Source organism: Melospiza georgiana, chromosome 9, assembly GCF_028018845.1.
Source record: "Melospiza georgiana isolate bMelGeo1 chromosome 9, bMelGeo1.pri, whole genome shotgun sequence".
NCBI classification, from domain to species: domain Eukaryota; kingdom Metazoa; phylum Chordata; class Aves; order Passeriformes; family Passerellidae; genus Melospiza; species Melospiza georgiana.
The window spans coordinates 24,047,157-24,065,199 of NC_080438.1; the positions used below are offsets into that span (position 1 = coordinate 24,047,157).

Here is an 18,043-nt window from a genome sequence, read left to right on the forward strand (position 1 = left end):
TCTAACACGCTCCCACAGATGTTGCATCAGCCTAGAGTCAACAGTCAACATTGTCAGACACGTCCCAGCATAAGACTTCAATCGTGTTTTGGCAACGCTCTGCCAGCTTTTAACAAATCATAATGCAATTTTTTTTGTATGCAAGATTTTTTTTCCCAGGCAACTTGAACTTCTCATTCAATGCTCCTTATAGTCCAATTTCCTTTGCCCTATCTAACTGTGCTTCCTTTGGATCTACCTGTCACCGTAGCTCTCCGTTACCTTCTAACTCCCTAGGCCCATTTCCATCAAAATGATGGGAGCATAAGGCCACTAACTCCTACATCTTTCATGAAGAGAAATAACCAAACACAGGACAAAAAAAATCTGCTAAAAATCACTAAAGAAACAGCATGGCTGCAGCACAAAATCAACCCTTGCTAGCACTGAGAATCCAGCCAAAAATAACTTCCAGTAGAAACTTGGTTCCTGTGGGTCAAACCTTCAAAGAATAACAACTTGATACAGAACAAAAAGGGTGATAAGGATTCTGTTCAGCATCTACAAACATAGTCTTGGATGGCTGTGTGTAGATACACCATGCCCAGGGGAGAAATCTTAACAACTTTTAACAGCCACATGGCCCTGAGTATCAGCTCTGATTCTGTACAATTCATTGAAAATACACTTTCTGGGGTTTCTTTTTTTGTTTTGTTTTTTGTTTGTGAGTTTGTTTTTTTTTTCCTTTTTTTAAAGATATATCCTTGTCACAGCTCCAGGTACTCAGGATGTCCTAATAAACCTATTTCTGACATCTCAGCTATCTACCAGGCTCATTGCACCCATGAGACATAGGTTGTGCCTTACAGTGTCAACACACCCTTAACGTGCCCATGAGCTTCCAAGCACACAAACTGGGAGAAAATCAACAAACAATATGAGCCACACTTGTGCTCTTCAAAGTGTGAGCCAATGCTGCCTTTGATGCTACACACAAAGCTTCCTCATTCTTGTTTTCCTAATTCCTGCACATCTGATTGCAACATAAGGCCAGGTTCAGCAATTGACAAAATATTTCCTTTCTATTCTGTTTGTGTCACAGCTTTCTGGAGCCATGGATTGCTGTGACTTTGCAAATGACAACTGGGAAATGGCGGCATGCCCGCCGTGTTGGAAAACAAACCACAACAGCAGCAGCAGCAACAACTCAGCTTCTCTCACCCACAGACTCCCATCCCTTCCTGCTGGATGGCTGCTGTGTTGTTTTACTCCAGTTTTGATGATCACCTTTTCACTCGTGATCTGTCCAAGATTTAGACAGATATTGAGAGTACCTGAAACCACACACATTGTCTGCTGCTCTACAAGAGGCTCCAGATAACTGACAGAAAGGGCAGAGGAAAGGGGCTGAAAAGATACACACTCATTAACAGCTTGAATATTCATATGGTTGTATATTTAAACCACATAGTGTTAAAATTTGGCATTCACTCCCCAGCTGACCAATCCTAAAACTCCCCAATGAGAGGTCCAACCTAAACTCCTAATGCAATTATTATCATCACATTCTAACTCTGATAATATATTTTCCTCAGAAGAACTCAGAAAAAAAGTTGGTTTTTTCCTCACTGCAGAAGGGAAGGTGATGTGCCCAGGGCCAGCATGTGGCAGGACTGCAAACACAACCCAGATCTACTGGGGCAGTACTAATGTGGACTGGACATCTCACATAAGAATGAGCTTCACCAGTTAGCTGGTGACCATAAATAGATGCTTTGTACACACACACACACATTACACATCAGTGGGATCAGCAGCAGCATTCAGACACTCCAGCAGGACAAACTGCAAACTTGAGGGACAACTTGCAAGCACAGGATTGAAGACTCTTCCGGTTAAAAAACCAACAAGTCCCCATTGATCTTAATTTCATGTCCCTTTCAAACAAAAGGGCAAACACAGTTGAAGTGGCCTGGGGATGAATCAGAGGAGCAGAATGCCAATTCCACATAGAGTTAATTGGAAACGAAAAACTCTTCCTGCAAAATTAACAATGAAATTTAAAAAAAATAATCCTGGTGAAATGATTGTTTGGGTGTGCTCTGTTCCCTTTCTCTCCAGAGACTAAATTTCCTCCTGAAATCCTTCCCAAAGCAGCAGGGTGGTGGTTGTTTCCTGAGGCTCCCCAGGCAGCGAGCCTGAGGAGAGGTTTCTGTAGCCGGGAGCTCGACCCACAGAGGTTAACCAAACTACAGCTCCAGAGGGGATATTACACAAATGTACCCAAATTGAAACATAACCCTTTTTTTCCCCTTCCTTTTTCCTGAAACATCTTCTTCTCCAAGACTTTGAAGACAAACAAACTTTTCCCCCTGCTTTCCAGGGGCAGACCCTTTCCCACAATAAAAAAAAAAAGTAGAAGAAGGCTCGTTTAGTTGTGCCATTTTCAGAGTCTCTCGGTGGTTCTGGGGAGAGGGGGCTGCCCCCTTGGCTGGGTCCTGGCTCACCCATCTCCAGAAGAGAGGGGAAAAGAACCCAGGCTGGGGGACCCAAAGCTGCTGCTCCTCTTCCCCTTCCCTTCTCTTCCCATCAGGGCTCGGTGAGGAATGAAGCACCTCTGGACTCAGTGTGGGTTGTTCACATTAATCTGACAGAGTATTTGGGCAGCATACATTCCTTTTTAAAATAAAATTTTTAAAAAGTCCTTTTTTAAACCTTTTTTCATTCAGGGAAAAATATCGAAAATTTTACTTGACAGAGCAGCAAGCCTTAACACTGCAGAGGCTTTATTTTTCTTACTCCCATAATTTTCCCCTGCTGTGGCAGTACGTGGGGATAAAGGAAGAAGAAAGTTACTTTTCAAAATTGCAGCAAGATCTGTCCAGAATCCATCACTCCATTTATTCCCTTGGCATCCTGAAAACGAGAGCCTGTGCAAAGGGTTTGCATTGCAGGAAAGACTTCAATTGGATTTGCTAATGAAAGCCATGGAAGTTTCTTAGATGGGGGAAAAAAGTGATTTTTCAATTGTCCTTGACTTTTTGTTTTTCTCTTCAGGCTGGAATACAAAAACTTACTCATTCTCAAGACATTCACTGGAACTTTTTGAGATATAAAAGACTATGACAAGCACTAGGCCTCTCTTCACAAAGAAGGAAAAGAAATGAGTGGCAATTTGTTGGAGAAATCTACTGGAATAATCTCATTCCAAAATCCTGGGGACTCTTCTCCCCAAGCAACAGCACCTGTGGTTTTGTTTTCTGTTTGGAGAGCACCATGTCCAGTCCAGGCATTTTCCAGATCCAGTTCCAGGGAAGCAGATTTTGTCAGGGAAGTCTAGAATTCAGTGGAGTTTTAGGAGCTGCCAATGATTTCTTGCCAGAATCTTTTTAAATTTTTTGTGATTTTTTTGCTTGCTTTTCTATCAGATGGAATTTCCTACTTTTTCCTCCCACTATTTTTTCCTTTCCACTTAAAACACAGATGTATTTTTTCACAATATCTTATTTGAAATGCATTTCTCTCTTCCAAAGAAATACTAACAGTCTGTTTTTCCTACCATCTGTAATAAGGACAGACCACATCAAACTTTCAGAGTTCAAATATCAGCTGACATTGTTGAAATCCAAAGCCATTTTTCAACTGGATAAATCCCTCTGATTTTTGATATGAAGCCATATCACGAAACTTGCTGCCTTTAAGGTCCTGTTGTTCAAAATAGTAGTTCTTTCATCTCTAAAAATCAAAGAAACTATTCGATCTGTGTTTTGGGGTGCTTTTTTTTTAATTTTTCATGGTCAGCACATAACAGGGTATTACATAAACTCACTATTCCCTTCACCTTGGATGACTTTATATTTTGGCTGAGGCTTGTTCCAGGTAACCATTGCTGTTGAGTACTTGGGTATTAAATCTGAGGGGGACATCTGTGTTCTCCCCAGGTTCAGTGGAGAGAGACAGGCCTTGCCAGAAATAATTCAGACCAAGGGTGGTCTCAGCCTCTCATCTTTGAATGAAAGGAACTCCACCAGGACTTGTATTTTTGTCCTTTGATTACAGAAGGAAGAAAAAAATTCTGTGACTGGAGAGACTCCACCTTTCTGCAGCTCAAGATGAGTGTTCTACATGTGTCAGTCTCTCTGAAGCTGCCGGAAATTCCCCACGGAGGAACGGACAGAGCGGTGGCCAAGTTCCTGCCCCTGGAGATTTTCAGAGCTGAACTGGGCAAGTCCCTTGCACAATCTGACTGACTTTGAAGCCAGCCCTGCCTGGAGTGGGGCGTTGGACTGAGATCTGCAGAGCGCCCTGCCAACCTAAATGATTCCATGCATTTATGAAAGAAGCTTTGCAGGAGCTGGCATTACAGAGGGAAGTGCCCCAGCAGAACGTTTTCCAAACCACATAAAACAGGTACCATTACAGAATTCGCAGAAGAGTGCACGAGCTCCCAAATCATACCCTTCCAGGTAGTCAATCAAATTCATCATCCTCTTCTTTCAATGGCCAGTGGCAGAGGCTTCAGGGGGCAGTGTGTGGAGCCCACAATAAAAGGCTTTAGAACAACACAAAGGAGAAATTCCTCCCTAATCCCATGAAGCCAGTAATGGGTTGGTGCCCTGGAGCACATGGGTTATTATCCTCATTAGATTTGCACCTATGCAGCATCACCGGTGATGTTCTCATTGCTCATGCCAAGAACATGTTTTCTTGGCACACATCTGAGGTGATACAGAGCTTGCTCAGGCCTTTGCTACTCAAGCTAAGCTACTGCATGCCAATAAAATCTTTACACCACACCATCTTGCATTAGGCAATATATATTTACACAGTCTGTGTGGTAACAGTAAGGGTTGTTGGTTTTTTTTAAAGGCAGAAGTATGTAATAAATGACATCCCTTCAAACACACACAGACTTTACATTTCAGCACCTTCTGCCTTGCAGTCCTCCTACAACCTCAGCTCCTATATTTTGTTATGAAATTTATAGGTTTATGCATACCAAAATTGTGTGTGTGTGCGGACTGTTACTGCCAGGGTGGTCTTTAAGAAAAGAAGCAAGTAAGATGCTCAAATTTGATTACAGGATATAATAAAAGTCAAAGACTTCTTCCTGCTCATTCTCATATAGTCCCTTGAAAGAAGAAGAAGAAAAAAGTCTTTCCTTTTTTTCCTTTTTCTATAAAGGAACTTTTTTCTCCCCACCCAACAGAGCTGGCAGTGATAGCCAATTTTCCTGTGTTTGAACCTTTGAGTATGCACTTGAGAACCTCACGTGGTGAAAACTAACCCCAGAATACCCAGGAGACAGCTGAAAAACCCATTTCAAGGGCAATGCTTTGATTTCTTCACATACACAAAATTGGACTCCTTTTTTTTTTTTTCTTTTTTTCTCTTTTTTCAGTCAGGAAAAATCTCCAGTCTCTGAGTGAAGGGAAAACTGCAGTGATTACTCCTGCCTTTAGATGGCTGGATAAATATTTACCCTATAAGACCATATATTAAGGAATGAGTTTTTTCTTTTTTTTTCCTCCCAAAAATACTGTTTCACTGTCTCAGCAACTATGAATGGTGCTGGTGTCTCTCCCAGCGTGGGCAGCCATTTTGCTGATGCATCATCTCACCTTTGCTGGAAAAGGATTAGAGACCAACACCATTAGCATCAGTGGCAGAATTCCCAGGCGTTGCTTCACTGTGCCCCACATCTTGTGTTGTTGCTCATGTCAGGGCAAAATAAACACATGGTGGTCTAAATGCACCATTAGAAAAAAATCAGATCTTTCTGCAGCCACCTTGCACTTACTTTTCTAAGTAATAAGTGACTAACCAAGGGGCCAGGCTGTGATGGCTGAGAACTGTCCAATTTTGGTTGTGTAGGACCACCACTCTCCCTCCTGCATCAGCCTCAGAGTTAGTCCAGGAAACTCCACTCCCCATTCAAAACAATCACATTTATATAGGAAAAAGCATTTTAAAATTGTTATTTAGCATATTCTGCAATTTTCTGAGTCCATAGAAAAGTGGGATTTTAATATCTATTTGCACAGGGAGAGCCAGATAGATTGTAAAAACTTCACTGATGTTATACAGTATTTTACCCCACAAAACATCCCACTGGAAGGAGTGAGTAAGAAACCCACCTGGTATAGGGAGAACAAAAGCAAGAAGAATGGAGCTGCTGAATCACACTGGTTGGCTTCCCCCAGAATTTTCCCAAACCTCAAAAAAAAGTCATCCATAATGACAAAATTCCTTTACAACAGTAATATTGTTTGGCTGTTGCTGAAATAAATATTGTGATAAATACAAGCAAAATATATAAGAAAAATGCAAAGCAGTGAATTAAGCCTTGTTGTCTTGGGGAAAATTGCTTTGTGGAAAAAAAACATCCAATATGTTTATGTATTGGTGACAGCTTGAACTAATTTAGATAAAAATTAAAACTTTTGAAAAACAAAATCCTAAGAGGAAATAAAAATTTGCAAGAGAAAATATACAGTGGATGTTGCCATTTCTTCAAGCTTTTGGAAAAAAAAAACCAGAACAACAAACTGAAGCTTAATTGAAATACTGTACAACTAATTTAGTGGTATTTGCTTCTTCCATAAGAAATTCTCTGGCACTGGTGGATAAACCATCACACAGCACTGGTCTGAGAGATCATTTCCACAGCAACCTTTACTGGTAAGAACCATGGCTGGAGCATAATATATGATCAATCATAGAAATAATGAAAACCTAAAATAAATAATGTATTGTTTCATTATGGAACTGTTGCTACAATGCTAAAGTAGTGCCAAAGACAGCATTTACTGACGATGAAATTATTATTTGTATTACAAGACAAGTTATATATTGTGCATGAAAAAGCAAATTCTTCCATTTCTCGGGGTTTTATCCTGAGATTTGAATTATGTTTTCCTGTATAATATGCTTTATTTAGAAAGCACTATGGATTTCAGCAGAGTGTCCTCCTTTTGCCCCCATTCAAGCAGCAGTGACGCCATGGGACAGAATGGCACTATCCAGGTTACTGGAATGACAGAGAGGGAATTTTACCTCAGCTTGCTTTCAGTTTTCTCCAATTCACTTTGCATTTAGTAGAAAGGCACTGTGGGACAGACAGAGCATTCTTTCTTCTTTTGGCCAACAATTCCCAGCAATATGTGTTGTTCCCAGCATAACATCTTTCACTCATTAAGGAAACCTGGGTTTTCTCAAGGTGAGTTTTCCTCCTCTCCTTACTTCCACTCCCGCTGCCTGCCTCAACCTCAGCTTCATTCATCAAGTGAGGGAAAAACGAAGCAACTTTGGTTCACCATTAAGTGCCACAGGTCTCCAGTAAGAACATAGTATAGCTACTATGTTCAGCAGGAGGGAGTGAGAGAGAGAGACGACAGAGCCATCCAGTTCCTTCCAAGCACAACAAACATGACGTTGAGAAATGCGGTCGGAATAACTCTGGATAAGCCTCACCTCAGCTTGGCAGCCAGCTCTCCAGAATTTCTGGATAACAAATACAGCACTGGATGAATAGATAAGGCAGGAGATTTCTCATCCCTTTTGTCCAAACTCTTCCCTCCAGCCGCTAAGCCAGCATTTTGGCCTCTAGATCTTGCATCAGAAACAGTCATCCATTAGCTCAAAACAACATCCGAAAATAATTAAATCAAACACACAGGTTGTGCCCATCTTGAAAATGGGCTGTCACCCACAACATGCTGGGAACACATCTCCAAACTGAGGGAAAGTTTTGCGGTTTTTTTTTTGCCTGTCAGTCATCTTGAACTCCTACATGTTTGGGACTGATAGCAAGACAAAACTGCTGAGCGAAACAAGAATTGCAGGAGACCATTAACCTGCACTCTCCTATGCCAACAGAGATGCAATTCCCATAAACTGGCCATGTGTAAGCTGGTTCTGAACCACACACACCTTGCCTGATGCCAGTTCCCAGCGTGTTCACTACCACTGAACAAAGAGAAGGTTATGTCTTTACCTCAGGACCCTTCCCCATTTGCTATTAGCACCCTTCCACATAATACCATGCTTCTCACTGCACTCTATGGCATTTAAAAGTAAAATAAAATTATTAGGTGGCTACAGTTATACCACAGAATTGGTTTTCAGGGAAGACATCTAAAGCCCCATGCAGCATAATGCAGGAAACACAGAACAGCTTTATAGGCCTTCCCCTGCCCCCACAGGGGCTGAGGATCTTGGAGTGTCCCTGCATCTGTCAAGTGTGATGTTTATTTCCTCTGTGGAACAAGCTATCTTTATGGAATGAAATGACTGCCCTTCATATATTAAAATAACACCTCCTTAGGAGAGGCTTCCATGGGCACTGGCTATAGCTTACTTCATAAAGGGAACATTTACACTGCAGAAAACTTAAAAGTATCTCAGGATTGGAGCAAGACCAATTGGGAAGCATTGGGACGTGGACATTTCGTCTTTGCTATGAAATTACGGACCAAGCAAAAGCTGGGGTTTGGTTGTTTATTGTTGGGGATTTTTTAACTGACTTTTCCATCTTTCAAAGCCTCATTGCTAGAAACAAAGAAAGCTTAAATGTGGATTTTTAATAGTACTGTTAAATTTAATAGACATTTTGTGCAGCTTTGCACTGAAATTGTTTAATGGTTTATATACATGGCTGGCTTCATACCCTGGTGCTTTTACTTCATGCTAAACTATGTAAACCTTCTGCTGGGAACACAACTACTTTTGTATCCAGGAAGCAGGGCTTTGAAGCATAATATGTAAAAGCGAGGGGGATTTCAGCACCCGATACTTAAATGCCATTCTTCGCCCCATATGGACAATGTATTTCTTGTCAGTGCAACAAGGTTTGCAGAGAAAACAAGCAGACAAGGTCTTTAGGTATTAGTCAGCTAGTAAAACCTGACATTTTTGAGCTCTGCATTAGGTAATCAGCTGTATAAAACAAAAGTATTTGGGTGCCTTTCTTAAACCTTCAGTTGTGCATCACAAACTTTTTCCTGAAAGCATTCTGAGTGAAATGCCCATTTTTCCATACAAACTTTCCAGCACTTTGGTCTTTAAAGTCTGGTTTCCTACCATGGAATGCTCCTTTTGTCCGTATACAGATGATGTTACCAACTCATAAACTACATTAGATTGGCCTGGTTTTCGAACCTTTTATGCCTTATAACCATGGGATCACTTCTACACTATCAATAAACGCCAAGGGTTAGGACTTGTAAAATAATTCTTCATTTCCTCGTATGAAACATGGGGTAAACCAGCATTATAATGCCATAGTTTATAGAGAACACTAAATCTAAGAGGTTCAGAGAGCATGGAACTTGCACACTCATAAATCAGAACTTTTTAGTTCATTAATTCCCAGAAATTCCATAAGCAAGCATAAAATAAAAATTAAATATCTAAGAGGGAGCTTTCAGGATTTTTTTGTCAGAATGTAAACATCTCTTAGGAAACAGAGATGCAGAACAAGTCCACATCCTTCTCCTCAAGTCTCCCATTCATGATGCTCACTCTACACCTCACCTGGCCAATGATGCAAGCATGCACTCCCTTTATATTTCACTTAATGTGTACATTTAAGCCAAGAGTCTCCTTTTCACTGAATACTATGAAACCTATGTCTTGCCTAGAAACTTCTGCATTCCCATGCCTGAAAGAATTAACCAATTCCCTTGTGATTCCTATCATACACCTAGATGTCTGCCTGTTTCCATCCATCGCACAGAATACACCATTCTTCTCTTAAATCATTGCTGGAAATCTGATTTCTTTCTGAAATCCATTACAGCCACTTTGGCAAGGAGAATTGAAGCTGGATTTCACAGACTGCCCATGTGCATTCAAGGGTTTCAAAGCTTCAGTTTCCTGCTCACAGAAGAAACATTTTCTTTTTAACTCCTTCTCAAGAATGCTGGAGAAAGCCAGGGGTATCTGACATATTTTGGCTTGCTGTAACTAATACTTCATGGTCTGATGATGAACATAATAGGCCATAAGCTGGGTATTGTGCCGAAATTGCGTGTCAGGCATTAATTGTTGGGAGCTGGAATCCAAATCAGATGGCCCATTTTGGACTGACATAATGCAATGTGTTGTTCTTCACACCTGAGTGACAAATAAATCAGTGTTGGCCTGAGAGCACGTGACATTGCAGTGTTTATTACAGCACCAGTGCAAACAGATTGGGAAAGAAAGATACACACATGTGAGCACGCACATCCATAAATACATGGAAATTATTCAGGCTCCGTGTTGCTGCAGCAAATACATGGAAATTACTCAAGGTCTGTGTTGCTGCAGCTGCTAAGCTTTTACATTAGGGACTATTTTAAAGCTCTTTAAAAAGAAACATTTTGTCTCAGCTTTAATGTGACCGAGCAATTGCACTTTCCTTGTGTGCCAATTCTCCTTTCTCAGGATGTCTCCCTGAGTCAAGAAGAGCATTTCCAAGCCCTGTTGTACAACTGAGAAGCTTTACTAACACAACCAGAACAATCCCACCCTGTCAAATGCCAGAGCCTTTATGCGAGCGCTTCACCAGGACAGCTGAGGAAATTAGTCCTGGCTGGAGCCAACTGGTCTGTGCACAGCTTGGGGAGGAAGGGAGCAAAAGTTACAGGACTCAAAGGGAGCAGGGGGAGAAATGTTGCTGGAAAATTATTTTTTGTAGAAACAGCATTGCTACAACAGAGTTCCAGTGTTAGAAAAGGCATCATGAAGCAGAACATACTTTTGAAAGCAAAGAAACTCGGGCAATTAAGATGGTTGTATTAGCTCAAATGTTGTGTGGGAGGAGGTATCATTTGATTGACATTAATTGCTTCTTTTAGGGTTGTGTGTACTATACTTCAGCCAGGCACCAATAGAGATACAATCCACAGATTAAGCAGAGGACAGTGGCTCTTTTGTAGCTCCAGGAGTGCATTTGGAGCTGAATGACAGTTCCTGAAGCATGGAGTCAGACTGCCAAGAAATCCCAGTGGAGCTTAACATCACAGGTGGAAATAGTCTCCTGAAAGGTCTTGTCACCTGCTCTAATTGCTGAGCTTAAAAATTTCAAGGCTTTTGCATCTGTAAGCAACCTCTCTCCTCAACCTCCTTGCCCATAGGGAAAGTTCCATCTAAGCCTCTCTGGTCTATTGGTCATCTTAGCAAACACCTTCCAGCCAAAAAGGTTCCCAAAGACAGTAACTTGAGGCAGGCTTCCTTTCCAGCACTCATGGCTCCCCAGCCTCATCAGCCACAATCCACTGAAAGCAGATGGCCAGAGGAGCAGCATTTCTCACAGCTGCAGCATGAAGTCCAAATTCACATCTCAGAAGGCACTTGGAGTACTACACTACCATACTAGAAACAAATCAATTCCTTTCTTTTCTTCCTCCCCTGATAATATGGCTCAGAAATCTCCTAAAGGCAGAAACAGCCTCCCTGCCCACATTCCACAGTCCTGATGAGAAGATCTAACAGTGGGAGAAAATCAACTACAATGTGGCTTTAGACAAGCAGCTTAGCTGAGATGTTTCATTTTTAGATAACTAGAATTATATGAGATAAATCAGTCTCTCATCATTTTCCCATTGAAAAAATAGAGCTATTAGCACTTCCCTGTGAGCACACTCTGATGAAAACATTGTGAAATGCTTAGATGCTTTGTCACAGTAAGACATGAAAGGATCTTCAGAGATGTTCTTCAGGGAACAGATCTGTAATTGCAGTTGTAGAAAAAGTTTGACAAAGATACACAACATCTCATCCCAAGGTGGGCAAATAGTTGACTTTTTTTTAACTCATTGTCAGCAGTAATGAGAAATATTGTTTTAGGTTGCTTTGAGTAGACTTTTATTTTTCCCTTTTAGTTTTCTTAGTTTTAGTCAAGTAAAAGTTTTTGTTTCAAAATTCTCAAACTCACGTCTCACTTCATCTCTCAGAGAATTTCCAACCCCTAAACAAAGCCCTTTTAAAGACAAGTATGTATACACAACTTCAACAAATTTCAAAATTAATTTTGTGTTGAAATAAGAAATCTAAATGTTTCTTTCAGAAATTATCAAAACAGACCTTTGCCCAGGAATGGAGTATGTGAGCGGAGGGCAGGGATGTCACCACTCAGCACAGATTTCCAAACACTCTCAATTAACTCTAAAATTACTTTTCCCAGGAAAGAATCCATTTGTTCCCAATCATGTGACCTCTGTTGTTGGGCAGGGGGAACCCAGACCTGATCCTGCTCTTCTCTGGGATAAGAGTCCTGTGGTGGATGTATCATCAAAACACCACAGAGATGGTTTTAACTGCCTGTGCTGTAAGGCTTACAGACAGTCATAAAAACAGAATTGTAATTCTTGCAATTACATTTTAGGAGTAGTTTTAATGAATATTAAACAGTTTTAAACATCAAAGTATTGACTGAAGTGGAAAAATGGTATCTTTACTAGCAGCCCTTTCCCCTTGCTCAAAGAAGATGCAGGGAGGAAGGGAGAGCATGGGTTTTATCAGGGATGTCAGGAACAATTTATAGGAGCTCAGTGGCCTGCACTTTGAACTGGGCTCTTCACCTACAACCTGTATCATCCTATAAAAAGATAGGCTGTTATCTCCTTTGCTGCAGCCAGCCATCCCAACAGGAAGGGCAGGCTGCCTGCAATGCCTGAGGAAAGACTCGGCCTATTAAAGGCAGACAAAAGTACTCCTTTTTATTTTTTATTTTATGTGCACTATTTGCTGCACAGGATTTCTTTATAGTATCTCAAGAATAGCAATTTGGGCCTTTTGAAAGTCAGCTCTGGCCATAAAAGCTATCTAGAAGAAAATCTCAACAGGACTGTCATCACTGATGCTGCTGTGATTTTTTCTGGACTTTGTGGACGGGGGCAGAAAGCAGCCACGTTAAAGTCTCCACAGCTGTGCCCTGCCTGAGGCCAGGGGTGCCCAGAGAAATGCTGCCTCTCCTACTGCTGCCACTCCTTCCCTCAGCTCTCTCAGATACCAATCCATCCTGTGGCTCACGGAGAAAATGTGGGGATCCTGCAGGACTCACCACTGGTAGCTCTAACCCCTTCTAAGCCATGTGCACACTGGCAATCAGTGACAGGGTCAGCAGTTCAGCTGGCAGCACATCGTCATCGTGGCTAAATTGTGACACACCCCTGTGAGATCAAGGCTCCTTCTGCACATGATTATTGTTTGTGTATAGCATGTGATAAAAATTCACAGTATCATAGGGAGGCTAAAGCTGAGACCAACACAGGAACTGTAAAAAGATTTTATCACTGAGATAGTCAGTTTTGCATAAGGAACAGTTTTATATGAGAAAAGACCAATACAAGAGCGTTCCTCAGAAGTATGCTGATACTGGCAAAAATTCTAGCAGGGAAAATCAGCAAAATCTTTGATTTCAGCAAAGTCAAAGTGCTTCATTTCAACTGTCTTACGGACAAAAAGAGAGTGGGACACTACAGAAAGTGAGTCAGTCTTGAACAATTTGATGCCACAGAAACAGACCTGACAAATTCAGTTCTCAACTTCCTGAATACATTCTTCCTTATTTTTTATTTTTCATTGAAAACTTAGCCATTTCAGTTTTCACTGTAAGTACTGAGGAAAAGCCTGGCTCCATGGTGCTCCCAGTGGGAGAGTGGTCAGAGCCCTTGGCAAGTTCCATCTACAGTGCCCAGGGATGAGTGAGACTGACAGCAGGGAGCAGGTCAAACCATCTCACCCACTCAAGTCCATCCTTTTCACCCACACCAGCCTCTCTCCAGGGCTTGATGGAAACCTCCAGATGAAAAGAATGTGCCAGGTGAGCTCAGCAACCAGGTTACACCTCTCTGCACAGTGATGGCAGGAGGTGAAGCCCTGGCCATGGGCTGGATGCCCTAAACTGCACGTGTGCTCTCACCAGCATCTCCTTGCCTACACTAAATGTGTGTTTGGCTCAAGGAAGAAATCATTCAGCATGTTTCATATGGTTCCTGCTGTTTAGTTCCCCAGTCCCACTATAAAATCCATGATAAAAGGACATAAATAACCAAGCTGGAAACAGCTTCCCTAGGAATCATCCAGAATATTTCTGAGCCATAAATATTCTGTCACTGCCGATTTAATTTCTAGTACTCAGAAAAATGCAATTACAAGAGACAAATGGTGATGAATGCTGAAACCAAGGGTATGTTTTTGACAATGGGTGACAGGACTGGCTCTCTGTGAGCTGGAGTCAGAGGAATGCCAATAGCCATCCATGTTTTAGTACTGCCAGCTTTTGAAATGCCTCGCTTGCACTGAATCGCCTACAAGACATAAATTTATGCAACTGTTTCACTCAGTTATTGCATTGCCCATTTGAATGGGTGGATGTCAGAAACCCAAATGCTGGGACAACATTTATGAAGAAACTTGTCAATTAAGTTGGAAAGAATAAAAGTAGGCAGGGTAGCTCTGATTCACAAAAGCACCCAAGAGGGGTTCCCTTTGAATTCAGCACACCCTAAATACCACACTGAATGAAGACAACCATCTCACACCTCCTGAACAGCTCATAGGACCCAGATTGTCATTTACTTGCCCCAGCTGAGAGAAACTGCTGACTGTGAGGGACCCAACACTATCCTCTTCCCTGAGGCCCAGCTCCATCCTTCATGGTGAAGGATGTTGAACAAAAGCTTGAGGGCTTTGCTGAAGCCATAGCCACGGCACAGCACCCTCACTGCCCATCTTCTTTGTGAACCATTCCATTTGCACAACACTATATTTTGGTTTTTAGATCAGCAAAATGAATCTCTAAGGAAAATATGAAAGGGTGGGAAATAAATGCTGACATTTCAAAGTGAGTCTTTAAGCTGAAAAGCTTTATCTTAGCATTTCTCCCTTGAAGGTATCTTACTGAATATTTATCATATAATTTCTTTGCTCAGCGCAAAGTGGAAGTCAGGTAACTTCCACTTTAGGAAGTGTATTTAGTATTTAGGCCAGGCAAAACACCTTGCTATGGTGAACACAATCCCAGGGCTCTGAGTTTGCCCGCACACTGCGCTCCTCACCTCACTTGTGTAGCTCACTGAGAGCTGCCTGCACAGTAAATACTTCTTCATGCAGCATGGCACTGATAAAATCCCTCTTTCCCACAACACCTGGCTGCTGTGTGGTAGCTGCAGGGTAACGTTAGGCACTTTGGTTAGAGACTCATCCCAGAACTGATCCATCTCCCCTTAGGGGACAACGCTGCTAATTATCGAGCAAATAACCAGACTCTGCTCTTTTATGTTCCTCTGTGCTGAAATACAATACAAATCCTTTACGGGGTCTGATCCAAAACCAATCTGATTTTGTGGGCTGTGAATCAGGCTTGCTGCAAGTAATTCCACACACACCTCCAATAAGACAGCTGCATGAAAGGCAGGTAACCACAGGGAGAGCCTTCCTGCACAGCTTCAGAGAGCTGGGACCACGGAAAGAAAACCTCTGTGTGCAGATTTCAAGTCTTGTGGGTGCCTTCTCTCCTGGGGCTGAGCCAGTGCCATGGCTTGTCCCCTGGCAGAGGATCTGCCTGATGTACTGCCAGGGAGGACAAGGGCTGCTCTTGGAGAATGTGAATTTTGACTATCTTTTTCTGAGTGGCGACCACCCAGAGGATGATCCTTTATCTTGCCTCCTAATTCCAGTTTCTGGTGGGAAAGAGGCTGAGAAACCAGAGCTGTGTGAGAACTATGGAGCTTCCGAGGGAGCTTGAGGTGGGAGAGTGCTGGGAAGCGCTGTGATCATGTCCAGCTTTAGGCAGAGGAGCTGGCTGAGCTCACAGCCCCAGGGCCACCCCAGGGGGATGGAGCCCACGCTGTGCTCCCTCAGGAGGACTCACTCACGCTGCAGATGTCCTTGCTGTGCAGCAGAGATTGGATCAGCTACTCTGGGCTGTGCAGCAACATCCTGCAACAAAAACCCATAAACCCCCTTTTCTTCAGCCTTCACTGACAACCCTCAGGCTGGCCCACAACAGAAACCCCAGGGAGGCCAGAGGACCCCAGGAAACTTGGGGGAAAATGTTCTGCCGAGACCCCACACACTCCGTTTTCCCCTAGATTAATTCAATCTGCCTCAGCTTCCAGCCAAATCAAGACATGGGCTCATCTTGCTTAATATAGCTCTCAAGTAATTTCCTGCATATTGGGACCGAGTCATTTGGCAACTGGCAGCTCATGTGTAACAAAAACATGGGGCAGCGGCGGACGCCTGTGGCTGCCCATAAACCATTAGCGGCGAGGTCAGCAGCCTCCGACCTGATTGTGTAACCCCGGGCACTACCATTGCTCCGTTTGTTTTCTCTTCCTCTCAGGAGGATGCTGGAAACTTTAGGAACAGGGAAAGGGCATCCAGCACTACTTGCCTGCCATTTCCCAGCAATCTTCTTAATCCTATTCTGTTCTGTAACACTGCTCTTTTCCCAAGCCCCCACTCAAAAGCGAGATGGAGGTGTCTCTTGAACTTAGAACATATCGCCTAAAGTATCATCTTAAAGACTTAGTGTAATGTCTTTACATTGCCTGCCATTCCCCAGTAACTTATTCCATATGCCTAAGTACTCCTCAAGCATAGTAAGTGCCTTATTCCCATCTAGCTTCCCAGGGTTTTCAGACTATCCCCCAATTTCTGAACCCCTTGCCAATGTGATTCATCTGCCCTTCAGAATTTCTATGTCCTTTTAAGTAATAAAGATAGAACCTACATCTGTCTAGTAAAATATTCTGTCTTCCAAGCTGACTGAAAAGGGAAGAGTATAAAAGAAAAGGTCACATGGAAAATGGTCACTTTCCATGGCACGTCCTCCTGGTGTCTGGAAATCATCACTTCAAGGACTGCCCAGAGGTCACACTAGGACCAGGAGCTACTCATGGACTTACCTTCCATGAACGTTGTCTACTCCCCTCTCAAATCCATCTGTACTCTTGGCCTTCACAATATCCTGTAGCAATGAGCTATTTAATTATGTGGTATGTGCCACAGTTCTGCAGTCCCTCCTCACTAGGTGAGATTAACATCCTTTAAGCATTTCTCATGGAGACTGTCTATCACCTCATTATCCCAGAAAATGCTTCAAAAAGCAATAATGTTTGTCTGTGGTCCAGCGGCCCCCAGTCAGAACAATGTTCCTGATGAGGACAGAACAAGAGCCAGACACCTTAAAAGCATCGCCCAGGGATACTGCAGCACCTCAGCAGTCAGCCATGTCCCCTGCTCCGTGCCTGGCTCCTGGTGATGCCAGCACTTCCAGAGAAATGCTGTGAGCAGTAAGCAGTTCCAGTATCCTTCTCAGAGGAACAGAGTATTAACCCCGACGAGCAAGAGATGAATTTATGTGCTGAAGCAGAAGTGCTGACAAAACTGCATATCTATGTTATCCATGGAAATATCTCATGTTTGGGGTTCAGTGTTTGTTTATTTTTAATTTCTGCTAGGTTCTTGATCTCAAGGCATCTTAAAGCAACGAGCTCCCCTTTTTAATTATGTACCCTGCGAAGAAGTACTCTTTTATCAGCATTGCTTTCATCACCTTTCTATTTTAATCAGATGTCCCCTTCTCCTTTCATTACGAGGCAGTGCAAATATAAGTTTCTGGTCTCCAAACTGTGCATTTTCTTCCATTTACTCATTCCATCTCTTACAATTTACCCTAGGAGGTCATCAGCCATTTCTGTTCTGCAGTTTTGCCCTAGGCTGTTTCAACAATAATTTCCGGATTCATTTCCTGAGGACTGTTGCTTTTAGCCCACATTCCCTGCGCTGGCTCCACCATAGCCTTAGCTCTGCCGCCATTACTCTGCATGTTTGCCACCTGCAGCTTCCCTTATCTCAGTGATCTGTGAAACCTTGAAGTTGCTCACACTGACCATGGGCTCTGTCTCCACTTGGAGATGCAGATGGGTTTTTGTTCCATTCATAGATAATCCCATGGATATTATGCACATGACCAGAAGGGATCCAGTGGTACAACACAGCATAAATCCACACATCCATGAATTCCACCATGGGCATGCCAGATCTACCCACCCTCACCAGAATTCTG

General features: G+C 42.6%; 1 protein-coding gene across 1 annotated transcript in view; it reads right to left on the bottom strand.

The window, feature by feature from the left end:
* TRABD2B (TraB domain containing 2B) overlaps nucleotides 1-18,043 on the bottom strand; it is a 258,325-nt gene that overhangs the window by 196,588 nt on the left and 43,694 nt on the right. The gene's annotated exons all lie outside the window — the stretch shown is intronic.